General features: G+C 46.9%; 1 protein-coding gene and 1 long non-coding RNA gene across 2 annotated transcripts in view; one reads left to right on the top strand and one right to left on the bottom strand.

Annotated features, from left to right (window-relative positions):
* LOC140410474 (CUB and sushi domain-containing protein 1-like) overlaps nt 1–18,739 on the top strand; it is a 3,392,839-nt gene that overhangs the window by 240,615 nt on the left and 3,133,485 nt on the right. The window lies entirely within an intron of this gene.
* Nucleotides 5,875–18,739, bottom strand: part of LOC140410475 (uncharacterized) — a 28,513-nt gene continuing 15,648 nt past the window's right edge. Inside the window, exon 2 of the long non-coding RNA XR_011940660.1 lies at nt 5,875–7,418. This is a non-coding gene — a long non-coding RNA (uncharacterized lncRNA). The remainder of the gene's footprint in view (nt 7,419–18,739) is intronic.

Genomic DNA, 18,739 nt, shown 5'->3' with positions numbered 1-18,739 from the left:
GAAAACTTCAGCAATCAAGGGCATTCAGCCCCTGATTTCGGGTAAGCATTCTCCAAGGTGGCCTTCAGGACGCGCGACAACGCAGAATCGCTGAGCAGAAACTTATAGCCAAGTCCGCACACATGTGGACGGCTTCAACCAGGACCTTGGATTCATGTTGTATTACATTCACCCCCCCACCATCTGGCCTGAGCTTGCGAAATCCTACCATCTGTCCTGGTTTGAGACAATCCACACCTCTTTAACCTGCTCCATCTGGACCTGTAAAGATTTAATTACCTGCAAAGACTCACATTCAAAATATCGTCTTACATTTTTGACTTTGTCTATATATATATGTTTCTGGAACCTACCTATTCATTCACCTGAGGAAGGAACAGTTCTCCGAAAGCTAGTGATTCGAAACAAGCCTGTTGGACTTTAACCTGATGTTGTAAGACTTCTTACTGTAACTAATCAAAGTCAGATTTGGGATAAGAGGGGAATTTTAGGGTCGGCAACCTGTAACTAGTAGTGTCACAGGAATCAGTGCTGGGGCCACAATTATTTACAAAATATATGAATGACTGGGACAAGAGAAGTGAATATATTATTGCCAAGTTTGTGGATGACACAAAAATATGTGGGAAGACAAGGGTGAGGATGACACAAAGAGTCTACAGAGGGATATAGGTAGGTTAAGCGATTAGGCAAAAGCTTGGCAAATGGAAGATAATATCGGAAATTGTGAAGTTATGCACTTTGGTAGGAATAATAAAGAAGCTGAACACTATTTAAATTAAGAAAGACTTCAGAAAACTGCAGCTCAGGAGGATTTGGGCATACTCATGCATAAATCGCAAAAAGCTAGCATGTACGTTCAGCAGGTAATTGGGAATGCAAATGGAATGTTGGCCTTTATTTCAAAGGGACTGAAGTATAAATATACGGAAGTCTTGCTAAAAATATACAAAGGACAAGTTAGACCACACCTAAAATATTGTGAAAGATTTTGGTCCCTTTATCTTAGGAAAGATATACTGGCATTGGAGGCAGTCCAGAGAAGGTTTGCTAGGTTGATCCTGTGTATGGAAGGAATTTCTTATGAGGAGAGGCTGAGTAGATTGGGGCTGTACTATTTGGAGTTCAGAAGAATGAGTTGAACTTATTGAGATATATAGGATTCTCAGGGATCTTGACAGGTTAGATGCTGAGAAGTTGGTTCCGCTTGTGGGAGAGTCTAGGACCAGAGGGCATGATCTTAGAGTAATGGGATACCTATTTAAGACAGAGATGAAGAGGAATTTCTTCTCTCTGAGGATAGTGAATCTGTGGAATTCTTTACTGCAGCGAGCTATAGAGGCTGGGGGCTGAATTCTCAGCCCTGCCGCGCCACATTTCTGCCTCGACTCGCTGACAGGATTATCCGTTATGCCGGCCAGTTAATGGGCTTTCCCATTGTGGTGCAACACCGTCGGGAATCCCCCGAGCGCTGGCAAAACGGAAAATCCCGCCGGTGGACAATCCAGCCCTGGATCTTTAAGTATGTTCAAAGCTGAGATAGTCAGATTTTTAAACAGGAAGGGAATCAAAGGTTATAGGAAGAGGCGGGAAGTTCGTGTTGAAGGTTATCATAGCAGATCAGTCATGATCTCATTGAATGGTAGAACAGACTCTATGAACCTCCTTCTGCTCCTACGTCTTATGGTCACTGAGAAGTTCCAACCATGGGTGGTGAGAGACTATTGTTCAAATCATTTCTTCATTCAGTGAGTGCTTTCATTGCTTGATAGTTAAGTGCCAATTTCTTGAAAGGAATTTCAACATTTTCGTGGTGCACTGTCTCCAGGTTGGAGAGGCCACACTCATGCGGTTGACTTTCCTGACCACTTCCATCCATGGCCTCATCTCAGCCCATCAGTTCCAACTGCAGGATCTCCAGCTAAGAGTGCTAGAGTGGGGGAACAGCCTTCCTAATGCCTCCTCTCCTTTTTGGTGGTTGATGCAGCCTTAGCAATCAAAGTGCGGGTGAAACCGTCAACCTATTTTGTGGCCCTTTAATAGGAAATCCGTGCTTTGACAGAATGGGCATGTCATCCCACCTGCCCTCCATAATTGTCAGGGCAACCTGGGGGCGGGATATTAATGCCAGGACCGAGTTAAACGTCCCTGGCTAAGCCAACTCATTAGCAAATAGGGTTCTTGGTCCAAAAATCATCCCACCATTCTGGCTAAGATGAAGTCCAGAAGATTCTGTCTGCAGAGTTGATACTGGAAAATATAAATTTGATTTACATTATGCTTAGAAAGCAAATAAAAAGAGGGGAAGATAGAATTAAGAGACAGATAAAAGAGGCAAACAGAAAAAGGAAAAATAAAATTTAAGTCTGTAACCTGAATTCTGAAGGAATGAGATTCTACTTTTATAAAAATAAATTTTCAGTTCCAGAGAGAATGTGTTGCAGTAATTAAGACTGAGCACGATATTAATTTGTCATATATACCACATTCACCGGCCCTAACTTTTCTGGCATTTTTGATGGGTCGCAGTTGAGCACAATAGCACCATGCCCTTACATTGATTTCAATGTTGAGTCAATAATAATAATCTTCATTGTCACAAGTACACTTACATTGACACTGTAATGAAATTAAACTCACTTATTGTCACAAGTAGGCTTCAAATGAAGTTACTGTGAAAAGCCCCTAGTCGCCACATTCCGGCACCTGTTTGGGGAGGCTGTTACGGGAATTGAACCGTGCTGCTGGCCTGCGTCTGCTTTCAAAGCCAGCGATTTAGCCATGTGCTAAACAACCCCTGTAATGAAGTTACTGTGAAACGCCCCTCGTCTCCACACTCCAGCGCATGTTCGGGTATACTGAGGGAGAATTCAGAATGTCCAATTCACCTAACAAGCATGACTTTTGGGAATTGAGGGGCTGGTTTAGCACAGTGGGCTAAACAGCTGGCTTGTAATGCAGAATAATGCCAGCAGCGCGGGTTCAATTCCTGTATCGGTCTCCCCGAACAGGCGCTGGAATGTGGCGACTAGGGGCTTTTCACAGTAACTTCATTGAAGCCTACTTGTTACAATAAATGATTATTATTATTGTTAAACCGGAGCACCCAGAGGAAACCCACTAAAACGCGGGGAGAACGTGCAGACTCTGAACAGACAGTGACCCAAGCTGGGAATCAAACGTGGGACCCTGGCGCTGTTAAGCTATAGTGCTAATCATTTTGCTACAGTGCTGACCATACTGTGTGAAGTACTGCTATAAATAGCACAAATTGTTGAGAAGGAATATAGTTCAGAATGTGACTTCTTGTTCCTCTAATTTAATTATATATGTGGATTCTGGAAATTGCTGTCCAATTTACTCAAGAAGAGCCGTCAGCCTCACCTTATTCAGGCCACTGTTCATTTTCTAATTCCTTATTCTGCCACAGGAACTGCATAGATTATAATTTGTGCTGCTAAAGGTGAATCGGTTACACTCAAACGAAAATTTGCTGTTGTCATGTTGCGCCCCTGTTCAACATCATTGTGGTGAATGTAAATACAGTTAATTCACCAGTTATGTTCTATGTTTGTAAATACAGTTAATTCACCAGTTACGTTCCATGTTATTAATGCTGTGGGTTTTATCTGTGGGCCATTATATGGCTTCACCCACCGGGGGAGATGTTGGAGCATGTATGGGCTCAGCCCATGGCTCCGCCCCTTTGAAGGAGTATAAGAGTAGCTGGCCTGTGGGACTGTCCTCAGTAGGTACCAGTCGCAGGCAGGCAAAGTTGATAGTTAATTAAAACCACTGTTTTACTCCGATATGAGTCCTTGAGTGAATTGATGGCCGCATCAATCATTGCCCCAAGTAAATGTGTAAACACCTCTTTACATTTAAAAACAGGGAAAACCCAACATTCCATTCCTTACTGTCACATTTTATCTTCATTTGGTCATTTAATTTAAACCTTTGCTAATTTAGTCAATAGCAAGCCTCCCTCCTCAATATAAAATGAGTCGCAACCTATTTGAATATTTTTGTAGCCATTCTGCGAATGAGATGATCCTGAGTAACAGATCTCTCTCTAGACCATAGCTGTAAATTTGCATTTGTTGCAAATTTTCAGATGAATCACTATGGAATGTGCTAATGTAAATGGTGCAGAGATATTTATTCTGGTTTTACTTAGAAGGCGGGAGATTTTATCTTAAGCCTAAATTGGTATAAACAGCTCATTGCGTTCATGACCACATCACAGGGATCTCGGAAAGCATATTTAATCTCTGAGAGCATTATTTCTGATTAACTCTAATAAGTGTAATTTATAATGCGGAAATGCACTTTTCAACATAATTCCTTTCAATTCTCCTTGTCATTGCTGATGCTGCCTGGCAATCTGTCCCTTGTGAGCTACTTTCTCAATACTTTTACTCCCTTTTCCGAATCTTGTGTTGATCGAATGGAGGTATGTTGGTGCTGCGGAATGGAACACTTGCAATCTTGGGCACTTAAGAGCTGTTTTTAATTATTTTGCCATCCAATAACATTTGAACTGCCAACAAAGGAGCTTTGTTCCTTTCCTTCAGCCAGAGGGAATCACAGTTCTTTTGACTTGGGGGGGAAACAATTAGGCAGCAGTCCCATTCCTGACGACAGTATGGTGACCACTGCTGGAATTTGGGTGGATTGGATAGAATGAAATTGGACCTGTGTGTAAACATACAGTCACAAACAAATTTGAGAGGAAAAACTACAGGTGGATTTGCAACATGGTGAGTTGAGGTCAGGGTTCCCACTTTTAATTTTGGGCAGGTTCATTACCCAGTGGTGAGTCTGTGATGCTGTGTTATCATTGACAAGTTGCTTCCTCCAGACTCCCCTTTTGGAAATTGGCTTTTTCTAGCTTCAACTTGAAGGAAAGCTCAGCTGCTTGATGTAAAGGCACAGCTCATAATCTCTTCTATCAAGTGTCCTGAGTCAGCCCTGCAATGTAGTCTGACACAATCATGGGAGTGCAAACATCAGGTTCAAAATTGGCATCAAATAGAACAGGCAGGTGTAAAAAGCTAATTCAAATAATCCATCATTTTCTTCCCCCTGCTGCGAAAGGAGACAGCACATGTGTCAAGCTGGGAATGTGATAGCACCTGGAGCATGACCTTACTTGAGGCAAAGGAGACTGCAAAGGTTGCAAGAGAGGATAATCAAAACTGAGTGGATCTAATTTGAACACTGGACATGATGTAATATGGATAATATTGGATTGGATGGACTTCAATTGAAATGTATCAAGCTGTCTGTTCCAACATTGCTCATTTTACACTCAAATGCCAAAGACAAAGTTGCCCACAGTCAATTTAGATTATCCTGTCCCAAATTGAAAATGATCTAATCGGTTCAACCAGCTTGAATATTCCAGGAGATTTGCGATAAAACCTATGATTCTTAATTTGCGTAACAGGGGATCACTAAAGAACGTCCACCTGGTTTGCTGAGGTTGGAAGTTGGGACGATTGGTCTAAAAAGTTGGTAGAGGGGAGATTTTTGCATTAAGCACAAGGCACAATCTGTTATAGGAGTTGAAGCCAGCACTAAGAAAGGCCGCCTGGAAGCTTGTGAAACAGCTGATTACAACTTAAAATGTTTGTGAGTCTTCCTTAAAAGAGGATGCATAGTGCACAGCATTCTGGTGGCTAGTGCTTCAATTAACACCCTTTTCTGATAGTGACCAGCTGCCCTGTAGTTGATGTTGATCTTGTTGCTAACTTTCCGGTTGGTTGAATTGCTCGGTTTTATTACCTTTGCTCTCGAGTCGCCAGGTATCTTTATGATACCATCACGAGGTTCAAGTCCAAGTAATGATCAATAACTCAATACACCGATTAGTAAGATTCAAATCAAAGCACATTTATTAAACATAGTAATCGCTACTCATGCACAAATTCTACGTCTAAGCTACTTCTACAACTAACAGGCCTATACTTAACTTCAGACTGGCCCACCAGGTCAGGGGAACAAATGGCCTTTCATTTCGGTTCTGAGTCTGCGGGATTCAAAGTTGGTACGGATTGGTAGCTAGGAGCGCCTATCTCGTAGCGAGCGTTGAATTAAGACTTACTTCTTTCAATGGTCACTGCACCGGTCACGGTCAATGTTGGTTTGTGTTCCTGGGTTACCCGGGCAGGATGAAGAGATAAAGAGAGCGATTTGAACTTGGGGCTTAACTTTTATAGTCCCCAGGGGCTTCCCACCTTTCGGGGCGGACCCTGTACCTGGTCCCAAATGATTGGACTTTGTCCCAATCGCTTGGTTCAATTTCTCCAATACTGGAGCGGTTCCCTGATCGATGGGCGGTCTTGAGGTATTTGTTCACCTCCTTTGTGTTGGCTCCTGCTGGTGCCGGGGAGTCTGGCTTTGCTTTGTGTGTCCCAAATGTTACTTATTGTTCCCGGGGATTGCTCATCAGTATGTAGATGGCTGCTACATTGTTATGCTGATGGTCGCTGGTATCGATGTTGTCTGGCCTTTTGCAGAGTTAAATACACAGCAAACCTGCACCTGCTGGTTTCTGTCTGTGTTGGCTGACTGTCCCATCAGCCTTTGCCATTCGCCATTTTAAATCGGGAGCTGGCCAATTTAGGTGGCTACACACCCTCCTTGTGATCCTAACGCGAAGCATGAAGGATCACATAACTACGTTGCTTTCATTCCCTGACCCGGTGAGCACTTCTTTCATGGCCTCTACACTGACTATAACTAGGCAAAAATCTTTTAACTGACAATTCTAAGGGGCGCTATGTCAAACAGGAACATGCATTACAAAACAAGAAAATGGGAACCTCTAACTATCCTTAATACACTACACTCACTTAAACATTTCATTACTCTAACTTCCTCAACCATACAAACAAAATCATAGCAGTTTATACACATTTGTTTTGCTGGCTTGGCAGTCAAGCTCAGGATCATACAATTGCTCATGAACATTTCTTTATTTACAACAAAAAATGCAAATGAATGCTCTTTATTATAGATCGCAGGGGTCGGGGGTCTGGTCGTATCCGAAAATAGGGGATCTGATCCTATATACCGGGGTACGAGCACGGTAGGCTCTCCTTCTCCATTTTCTCAGACGCATAGTCTGCACGATGCAGCAGAGTATCGCCAATACCAATAGGGATTCTATCAAGTAGGACAGGGAGTACCAGGTTATAAACCTGTCACACCAAGATGGTGTGCTGTCGCTGGTGACTGGGCTCTGGGTACTGTGGGGAAGTGAATCATTAACGGCTGGGGGGGCTTGAGGTCAAGGGGTTCGCGTTCGCGCACAACCAAATGTCCATTATAACGATGAACAATCCGGAGGATGTCCTCATGGTTCTTCTTCTTTCACTTCTCTTCTCTTCTCCGGTCCTGGAGCTTCTGAAGTTCTGTGGAAACAAGAATAGTATCTGTTACTATCTTGGTTTAACATCTCGTATGATAGCCTGTCTGTCCTTTAGTGCCAATTACTCCCTTTATAATTGGTCACTATGTGTGACTCCCTCATTTTTTCCCCAAAAAACGAATTTCAGGACAAGACACACTTACAAATACTGACCAGTGCGAGCCGTCTCGCAGGCTGTGCGATTTACCATCCAAATGTTTGAGGATGTAAATAGCAGAGGGTTGGCAACCTAAGGGTTACCTGAAACAAAACAAAACTCTTTGAACCAAACTTTCCGAAATGAGGTGCGTATGGGCCGCGACGGGTATGATTTGGATGGAGTCCCCGGGTAGGACGGCGACCAATGCCGCGTTTCCCATACCCGAGCCTAGCTGACCAGAAGGGGGGTTCCCAGGCAGGGCGGGTCCCAAGCCGTTTCTCCACTGCCTTAGCAACCGACAAGAACGGGCAAGAAATGTAGTCATCATGGGGGTTTGCCGAATTGGTTCTACCTTCGAACCAGAAGGGCAGTTATGAACGGGCGTGTGGTATCTGTCGCCAGACGAGTTCCGCTGAACTGGTGTCTGGGACCTTAACAAGTCTCTGCAGACAAACTAGCTCCTCTGAACTAGCGTCTGGCCAATAGCAAGTCACTGTGGGCAAGTCCTCAGAGGTTTCGGCCGAAAAGGCGTGGGGCCGTGGAAATTTTTTTCCAGTCTGACATACAACATTTAACAAAACACTACAAACAACATAAAACATGCTGCAGGTTCCATCAGAAAGGACACCGTTTCTCCCAAGCGGTTCCTTTAAAACATCATCTGGACACCTCAGTTATCGGTTGCGAACAGGGTCGCAAAGGGGTTCTTGTTTTGGGAGTCAGACTCAAGGTCGTCATCTTCTCCCGGATGCCAAACTCTTGAATGTATCAGGGCTGCCTGGTATGATTTCGGATCGCTCTCGTCATTCCGGACGAGTCATCTCTGTGCCAATAGGTGGTGTCTAGTTGTGTGGGGACGGAATCGGGGTCGTCATTGTAGGTCGGTGGTGGGGTTTGTTCAGGAAAGTGATCATGAAGGGATCACTCGAATTGTGTTCAGATTCACTGGGTGTGGGCTCTGTTGCATGGGGATAGTAGGGAGGCATGCTGTGGCTATCGGCCGAGTCACAGTCGCTGTCTCTGCTGCTGCAGTCTGTGGGCGTTCCGGGGCGGCTTGTATATTTCGGGGGTGGAGTCGAGGTCGAGTCCGTGGCTGGGTTGGACGTGGTGGGGGATGGTAGGGTTACGTTGGCTGTGGTGGGGTGTGGTGTGCTGCGTCGAGCATAACGTGGTGTGAGTGGTTAGACTGTGTTCCATATGCCTTCAGCTGGTTGATTTGGAACCACGCAGTCTTTCCATTGGGATATTTTATCTTGTAGACGGAAGGGCTTACTTTGTCCGCAATGGAGTATGGACCCGAGTAGTTTGGTGACAGGAATGTGCTGGGGTTGTATACGGAGAGCATGACTTGCTGTCCTACACTGAACTCAGTCGCATGCACTGACTTGTCGAAACAGGCTTTGTTCTGTTTCTTCCTTGTGCCCAATTTCACTGCGGCTGCTAGCTGAGCCATTTTAACATTATCCACTAATTGCTCTACTGCTTTCTCGTGTGTGAGGGCCGTCACTTCGGGGCTGGTCAAGTCTAAACCTAATAAAAATTCTGTGCCTTTCATGGGGCGGCCGGTCATGAGAGTGTGTGGGGTGTAACCAGTGGAAGTTGAAACTGTATTTCGCAAAAACATCAGCGCACCAGGGAGGACTGAGTCCCAAATGGTGTTGTTTTTGATGGACCATTTTTCTGAGGGTGGATTTTAGGGTCCGATTCATGCGCTCCACGATACCACTCGACTGTGGGTGGTATGCTATGTGGAATTTTTGGGTGATGCCAAATATCGTGAGGACGTTTTGCATGACACGTCCCGTAAAATGGGAACCTTGGTCGGATTCAATGCTGCGGGGGAGTCCCTATCTTGTAAAGATGTGGTGGGTCAAAAGTTTGGCTGTGGTCTTTGCCGTGATTGTCCTGGATGGGAATGCTTCCACCCATTTTGTAAACGTGTCTATCACCACGAGTACATATTTATAACCATTCCTGCAAGGGGGCAATGGTCCTATAAAATCAATCTGGAGGTTAGTCCAGGGGCCATTAACGGGTCGGGTGTGACTGAGCTCAGCCTTTTTGGCATATCGGTCCGGATTATTCTGGGCACAGAGAAGACAATTCTCGCTGTAGTGATTTACATCGTCCTTTAAATTCGACCACCAACAAAGCTGCTTGAGGTGGGCTGCAGTGGGATCGATTCCCTGATGTCCATGACCGTCATGGAATAAACAAATCAGTTGATTCCTGTCCTGTTCAGGAACCACATAAAGGGTGTCTTTTAACATCACACCGTCATGTGTAGTCAGAACATTTTTAAATCTCTCGTAGGGTGCTGGATAGTTTCCTTTTAAAATCTCCCTGAGATTGCTGTCCTGCTTCTGGGCCTGCACTAAATCCTCGATCTTAGTCTGCGAGACCTGAACTGCATTCACTGGTGCGCTTTCGGGGGGTGTCCAAAAATATCCATGCCTGGAACCTGCTTTAGCCAGTCGGCTTTTACATTTCCAGGGGGGGAGGAACGATGGTGACTTCGAACTTTGACTATCCCAAAGGTCCTGTGCTGTGCTCTCTCTAAAATGTGACTGAGCAATGGGGCTGAGGGTAAGGGTTTTCCGTCTGCGGAAACAAATCCTCTTGCTTTCCACAGGGGCAGGAATTCCGTAAGGCTGTTGCAGACATAGAGGCTGTCCGAGTATATGTCTGTTGGGCTGGGGAAGGAATCTGGATGTTCCACTATGTATGCGATGGCCGCAAGCTCTGCTGCCTGCGCGCCTAAGTGTCCTGGAAGTTTTATTGCGATTTCTTCTAGGGCGCGTCCTCGACATATATACCGCAACCTGTTATGCGCTTCCCATCCAATACTGTGGAAGATCCATCCACATATATCTTTATGGGCTCGCACGTGTCTGTGTGCTGGGGGTTCTGGGTTGAACTACCTATCTTTCTGGGGGGTGTTTTAGCAATAAAGGGGCCTATGTTGTGGTGTGGAGAGATAATTTCACATTCATGGGGGGTTCCGGGGTACTGTAGGTTGTCGGCTAAAAAGGTGTGGGTCTTTGTCCGTTTAACAGTGATGACCCGTCCCTGCAAGAGAAGGGTCCATCTAGCTGCTCTTATTTGACTGACTGTACCGTCCTTGAGTCGTCCGTCCAGTAAAAGGTAGGTGGGGGGTGTTCTGTGAGGATTGTGATGGGGTTCAGTCCGGTAATGTACGAAAAATACTGAACTGCCCAAAATACTGCGAGCAGGTGCCTCTCACAGGCTGAAAATCCCTGCTCCACAGCATCTAAAATTCTGGAGGCGTAAGCTACGTGCCTTAACTGTTCGTGCCGTTCCTGGAGGAGCACAGCCGAAAGGGTGCGGTCTGTGGTTGCTACCTCTGTAGCGTAAGGGGAAAGCGGGTCTGGAACTTGTAGTGCGGGGGCTGCTATGAGTGCCTGTTTTAAAGAGTCCACAGCGTCCGTATGCTGCGGAAGCCATTCCCAGGGGGCTCATTTACTTAACAAACCTCTACCAGCATTGAGTGTGAGATTTTCAAATCTTTCCCTTTCACAATGTTTGTAATTCTGGTATGACTTTATCTTGGCATGGTTTCTAGTTATGGGTGACACTTTGACTTCATCAGAATAATTCACACGAGACCCATTCCTGTTCTCCAATGCGATCGGATGCTGTATCTCCTTTGGACTGACATCTCCTGTTGGAGTTATTTATTGGACATGTTTTCTTTTCCTGGCATTGTGCAGTTGTTCTAATTGGTTGAGCTGACTACGATGACTGGTGTGTACGCCTATGTTGCACAATGGTTTGACAGATGACCCAGCAGAAGTAACCAAGGAAGTTAAATTTGCACAATAATCATAAACACTTACAAACTCTGTTTATTCCCTAACCATTTTGCAAGGTTAAAGTGACATACATAAGCCATGAAACTATAGGTATTGGGAATGCATGTGAAACAGCTGTATCTATTAATTAATTTTTATTTATCGGTTGAAAATGCGATTAGCCACATGTGGATTCCCAATTAACCACATGTGGCTAGTGGCTGATGTTTTGGACAACACTGTACTGAGGTAGTAAATTGAGCACATATAGTTAAATCTCAGGCTCTGAAACCTCCTGTTCAGTGCAATTGTCTTGCAATTAGCAGAATTTTGTTTGGCTTTAAACAGGATTTAGATGTTTCAGGCGGGATAGAGGGGGATGTAAAAGGGGAGGCGGAGTTGCGCTACTTGTTCAGGAGAGTATCACAGCTATACAGCGAGAGGACACCTCAGAGGGCAGTGAGGCTATATGGGTAGAGATCAGGAATAAGAAGGGTGCAGTCACAATGTTGGGGGTATACTACAGGCCTCCCAACAGCCAGCGGGAGATAGAGGAGCAGATAGGTAGACAGATTTTGGAAAAGAGTAAAAACAACAGGGTTGTGGTGATGGGAGACTTCAACTTCCCCAATATTGACTGGGACTCACTTAGTGCCAGGGGCTTAGACGGGGCAGAGTTTGTAAGGAGCATCCAGGAGGGCTTCTTAAAACAATATGTAAACAGTCCAACTAGGGAAGAGGCGGTACTGGACCTGGTATTGGGGAATGAGCCCGGCCAGGTGGTAGATGTTTCAGTAGGGGAGCATTTCGGTAACAGTGACCACAATTCAGTAAGTTTTAAAGTACTGGTGGACAAGGATAAGAGTGGTCCGAGGATGAATGTGCTAAATTGGGGGAAGGCTAATTATAACAATATTAGGCGGGAACTGAAGAGCATAGATTGGGGGCGGATGTTTGAGGGCAAATCAACATCTGACATGTGGGAGGCTTTCAAGTGTCAGTTGATAGGAATACAGGACAGGCATGTTCCTGTGAGGAAGAAAGACAAATACGGCAATTTTCGGGAACCTTGGATGACGAATGATATTGTAGGCCTCGTCAAAAAGAAAAAGGAGGCATTTGTCAGGGCTAAAAGGCTGGGAACAGACGAAGCCTGTGTGGCATTTAAGGAAAGTAGGAAGGAACTTAAGCAGGGAGTCAGGAGGGCTAGAAGGGGTCATGAAAAGTCATTGGCAAATAGGGTTAAGGAAAATCCCAAGGCTTTTTACACTTACATAAAAAGCAAGAGGGTAGCCAGGGAAAGGGTTGGCCCACTGAAGGATAGGCAAGGGAATCTATGTGTGGAGCCAGAGGAAATGGGCGAGGTACTAAATGAATACTTTGCATCAGTATTCACCAAAGAGAAGGAATTGGTAGATGTTGAGTCTGGAGAAGGGGGTGTAGATAGCCTGGGTCACATTGTGATCCAAAAAGACGAGGTGTTGGGTGTCTTAAAAAATATTAAGGTAGATAAGTCCCCAGGGCCGGATGGGATCTACCCCAGAATACTGAAGGAGGCTGGAGAGGAAATTGCTGAGGCCTTGACAGAAATCTTTGGATCCTCGCTGTCTTCAGGGGATGTCCCGGAGGACTGGAGAATAGCCAATGTTGTTCCTCTGTTTAAGAAGGGTGGCAGGGATAATCCCGGGAACTACAGGCCGGTGAGCCTTACTTCAGTGGTAGGGAAATTACTGGAGAGAATTCTTCGAGACAGGATCTACTCCCATTTGGAAGCAAATGGACGTATTAGTGAGAGGCAGCACGGTTTTGTGAAGGGGAGGTCGTGTCTCACTAACTTGATCGAGTTTTTCGAGGAGGTCACTAAGATGATTGATGCAGGTAGGGCAGTAGATGTTGTCTATATGGACTTCAGTAAGGCCTTTGACAAGGTCCCTCATGGTAGACTAGTACAAAAGGTGAAGTCACACGGGATCAGGGGTGAACTGGCAAGGTGGATACAGAACTGGCTAGGCCATAGAAGGCAGAGGGTAGCAATGGAGGGATGCTTTTCTAATTGGAGGGCTGTGACCAGTGGTGTTCCACAGGGATCAGTGCTGGGACCTTTGCTCTTTGTAGTATATATAAATGATTTGGAGGAAAATGTAACTGGTCTGATTAGTAAGTTTGCAGACGACACAAAGGTTGGTGGAATTGCGGATAGCGATGAGGACTGTCTGAGGATACAGCAGGATTTAGATTGTCTGGAGACTTGGGCGGAGAGATGGCAGATGGAGTTTAACCTGGACAAATGTGAGGTAATGCATTTTGGAAGGGCTAATGCAGGTAGGGAATATACAGTGAATGGTAGAACCCTCAAGAGTATTGAAAGTCAAAGAGATCTAGGAGTACAGGTCCACAGATCACTGAAAGGGGCTACACAGGTGGAGAAGGTAGTCAAGAAGGCATACGGCATGCTTGCCTTCATTGGCCGGGGCATTGAGTATAAGAATTGGCAAGTCATGTTGCAGCTGTATAGAACCTTAGTTAGGCCACACTTGGAGTATAGTGTTCAATTCTGGTCGCCACACTACCAGAAGGATGTGGAGGCTTTAGAGAGGGTGCAGAAGAGATTTACCAGAATGTTGCCTGGTATGGAGGGCATAAGCTATGAGGAGCGATTGAATAAACTCGGTTTGTTCTCACTGGAACGAAGGAGGTTGAGGGGCGACCTGATAGAGGTATACAAAATTATGAGGGGCATAGACAGAGTGGATAGTCAGAGGCTTTTCCCCAGGGTAGAGGGGTCAATTACTAGGGGGCATAGGTTTAAGGTGAGAGGGGCAAAGTTTAGAGTAGATGTACGAGGCAAGTTTTTTACGCAGAGGGTAGTGGGTGCCTGGAACTCACTACCGGAGGAGGTAGTGGAGGCAGGGACGATAGGGACATTTAAGGGGCATCTTGACAAATATATGAATAGGATGGGAATAGAAGGATACGGACCCAGGAAGTGTAGAAGATTGTAGTTTAGTCGGGCAGTATGGTCGGCACGGGCTTGGAGGGCCGAAGGGCCTGTTCCTGTGCTGTACATTTCTTTGTTCTTTGTTCTTTGTTCAAAGCTGATATGCTTTTAAAATGAGTTATTTAAGCAGGTCAACATATTATTACACTGGAACTTTGAGATGGCAGGAGAATGGGGATGAGAAACATATCAGTCATGATTGAATGTGGGAGCAGACTCGATAGGCCGAATGAACTAATTCTGCTCCTACATCTTATGGTCTTGTGATCTTATGACCAAGCAAGCTACTGGCGAGGAAGAATTCTTGCAGCAATATTCATCAAAGATTATCTTCCCTTTGAAATTTCAGTGCTAGGTGATCATTGGTTGGCTAGAATCATAGAATCAGAGAATTTACAGTGCAGAAGGTGGCCATTTGGCCCATCGAGTCTGCACCAGCCCTTGGAAAGAGCGCCTCACTTAAGCCCACCCCAGTAACCCAGCTAACCTTTTTGGACAATAAGGACAATTTACCATGGCCAATCCACCTAACCTGCACATCTTTGGACTGTGGGAGGAAACGGGAGCACCAGAACGAAACCCATGCAGACACGGGGAGAACGTTCAGACTCCGCATAGATAGTGACCCAAGCCGGTAATCGAACCTGGGACCCTGGAGCTGTGAAGCAACTGTGATAACCACTGTGCTACCATGCTGCCTAATACATGCAGATCACAAGGCCATAAGATAACTTTGAGCGAGAAAGGTTCTTCAATTCAGTTTGACTGGAAGGGGACAAATTTGTCCTGAGAAGGAAAGATTCTGGGCGGGATTCTCCGATTCCCCCACCAGGTCGGAGAATCACTGGGGGTCGGCGTGAATACCGCCCCTGCCGTCCTCCGAATTCTCCGGCCCCCCAAAAATCGCCCCGGCGTGAATCGCGCCGCCCACCTCGGAGAATCCAGGGACCGGCGCGATACAATGGGCCCCGGGCGGGGCCGCCCGAATTCTCCGGGCCGCGAAGGGCCAAAGTCCCGCCCATTTAACAAGGGTCCCGCCGGCGTAAATCAAGGTTGATCCCTACTGGCAGGACCCAGTTCCGTGGGCGGCCTCCGGGGTCCTCGGGGGGGGCTCGGGGCGATCTGCCCACGGGGGGTGCACCCATGGTGGCCTGGCCCGCGATCGGGGCCTACCGATCCGCGGGCAGGCCTGTGCCGTGGGGCACTCTATTCCTCCGCGTCAGCCTTGTACCGATCTGCGATGGCCGACGCGGGGATGAACCTCCCCTGCGCATTCGCGGGGATGACGCCAGCAGATGCTGGCGCTCCCACGCATGCGCCAACTCGCGCTGGCTGGCGGAGGCCCTTTGGTGGCAGTTGGCGTGGCGCCAAGCCCCTTCCCCGCAGGCCGGCACGACGCAAACCACTCCAGCGCCATCCTAGCCAATCCTCCGCACCTTTGGGGCGGCTCGACGCCGGAGTGGTTCCCGCCAGGGTTTGCGCCGTTTTTTCCCACCCCGATGATTTGCGCAGAATCCCGCCCTCTGTGCCTTAGCCACAATGGTGCCAGAGCCTAAATCCTGAAGTCCCGCTCCAAAAGCCGCCACCCACAGTTTTGCTGGGTACTGAGAATGGGGGGCGAGACATATTTCACACAGCAACAGTTCATGGAGGCAGAGGCACATTGAAAAGTGCAGCTACCTTCTTTCAGAAGCAATTTTCAGAATCTATGAGCAGGACTTTTCAGTTCCACCCACTGTAGGACAGGAAATTCCCACCCAAAGACAATGGACAATTTTGCTGATCCATCATATTTTGCAACATGGCGGTAACAATTACCGCGACGCGCAGCACCAGAATTTTAGGCCTAATCTAAATTCCTAATCTAGGGATTTAGGAGTTTAAGGAAGAGGTCTAAACCTGCTGCAGTTCTGTTGAAGGCCGGGTGCCTCTTTGGGATTGCTAAGAGCAGATGTGAATGTGCATAAAAAATGGGTAAGGTCTGTGGAACTGTTAAGCTGTCAAGTTATTTAAATCTCCAGCTCTTTTAAATTTTAAAAATAAAGCCTTCTTTTGTAAAAGACCAGTGCTTCTAATGCAATTGATGTTAATTGACTAAAGCCTGAGGAATATCATTGTAGCATCAGTGGGTGTCTGTAAATTCACAATTTGTTTGACAGCTCCAAGTGGTAGGAAGGGCATTAGCTGTGAATCTATGAATACAAGCCTTTCCCAGGGATTCTATGCTGAAGGGATTTAAGTGTATTGAATGGGCTTTTACCAAAGAGATTTTTTTAAGATGGTGAAATTTAATAGATATTTAGAACTTTATATCATTTAACCTGAGCATGTCTCTTGGAATCTGCCAATTGTGGGTACTGGTAAGTTTTCATGGAGGGTGTAAATGCAAAGAATGCTGATTGGCAGGTCCTGGATTGGCATGAGTTGGCACTAAGTTGGCATAGGGGCACCAAAGGGCTATGAGAGGGGCATAGTTTGGCATGGAGAGTATAGGGGTTGAGGGGGGGGGCATGAAATGGCATGACTTGGCATTGAATGTGTATGGGAGGGACGAGGGTTAGAGGGTCTTACTTTTCATTATAACTGGGACCAAGTCCCAGCGCACCAACGTGAGCTTTCTAAATGGCTTGCCTCTGTACTCAGCAGCCCCTTTAGCTGCCTCTGCATTTTTCCCAGGAGCAACAGGCCTGACTCCAGTTAGTTAGCACCCACATCCGGGTCAAAAATTCAGCCATTCGATGACATTTTTCCCCAAGTCATTTATTGCAAGCAAGGGGAATAGAATATAAAAGGAGGTTTGGCCAGTTATTGAGGCCATACGTAGAGTACTCTGTACAGTTTTGGCCTCATTATTTAAGAAAGGATCATAGAATTATAGAATTTACAGTGCAGAAGAAGGCTATTTGCCCCATTGAGTCTGCACTGGCCCTTAGACAGAGCACCCTGCTTAAGCCCACCCTTCCACCCCATCGCCGTAACCCAGTAACCCCATCTAACCTTTTGGACACTAAGGGTCAATTTTAACAGAGCCAGCCCTCCTACCATGTACATCTTTGGTCTGTGGGAGGAAACTGGAGCACCCAGAGGAAACCCACGCAGACACAGGAAGGAAGTGCAAACTCCACACAGGCAGTCACCTGAGGCTGGAATTGAACCCAGTGAGGCAGCAGTGCTAACCACTGTGCCACCTCAAAGCAGTTCAGAGAAGGTTCACTGACTGGCACCTGGGATTAGTGTTGAAAGTGGTAAGACATCTTATGAGGAAAGGCAGGACAGGCTTGGCCTGTATCCATTGGAGTTTAGAAGAATGAGAGGTGATCTTATTGAAACATATAGGCCGGGATTCTTGTGGGGGGGCGTGTGAATCCCGCCACGCCGCTCCGACGCCGGGCCGCCGATGCTCCGCCAACCGGAGCATCGCGCCAATCGTGCCGGCGCGATCACTGCGGTGCCGGTCGGGGTCCATTGAAAGCGGCCCTTGCGGCGATTCTGTGTGCTCGACGGGCTGAGTGCCCGCCGAATCCCGCCGGCCGCGTTTGCGTATGGTCTTTTCCGGCGGGCCTTCGGCATTCTGGCTGCGGGGGTCGGCCTGGTGGGGCTGGGGGGGGGGGGGGGGGGGGGGAGGAGTGTTGAAACTGGGGACGGCCTCCACGGTGGCTAGGCACGTGATTGGGGGCAACCGATCGGCGGGCAAGCTAATTCCGGGGGGGGGGGGCCTATGTTCCTCTGCGCTGGGCCCCTGTAGGGCTCCGCCATGTTGCCCGCGGGCCAGCGCGGCGCGTATGCGCAGACCCACGCCGGCCATGGCAGGCAGGCTTTCGGCGTCGGAGCATCGTACAGCACGCGGTGATGTTATAGCTCCTGAGGAACGGGAGAATGACTGGACCTGGAAGCCCGTTGATGCCTGCGTCGCTCGCGACGGTTTTGACGCCGGCGTCAACACCTGGCCAGGATTTCGGAGAATCCCGGCCATAAGATCCTGAGGGGGCTTGACAGGATGGATACCGATAGGATGCTCCCTCATGTAGGAGAGATTAGAACTAGGGGATACAGTTTATCAATAAGGGGTATCCCATTTAAAATGGAGATTAGAAGAAATTATTTATCTCAGAGGGTCATGATGTTTTGGAACATTCTTCCACAGAGAGTGGTGGAGACAGGGTCAATGAATATTTTTAATGTAGATGTAGATAGATCCTTAACTAATCAGGGAGTGAAAGGTTATTCAGGGTAGGCGGGAATGTGGAGTTGAGACCACAATCAGATCAGCCATGATATTGTTGAATGGGGAGCAGGCGCAAGAGGCCGAATTACGTACTCCTGCTCAGAATTTATTTGTTCATTTGGTTCGGGTT

The sequence above is a fragment of the Scyliorhinus torazame genome, chromosome 4 (assembly GCF_047496885.1).
Source record: "Scyliorhinus torazame isolate Kashiwa2021f chromosome 4, sScyTor2.1, whole genome shotgun sequence".
Taxonomy (NCBI): domain Eukaryota; kingdom Metazoa; phylum Chordata; class Chondrichthyes; order Carcharhiniformes; family Scyliorhinidae; genus Scyliorhinus; species Scyliorhinus torazame.
This window is presented reverse-complemented; position numbering and strand designations above follow the sequence as displayed.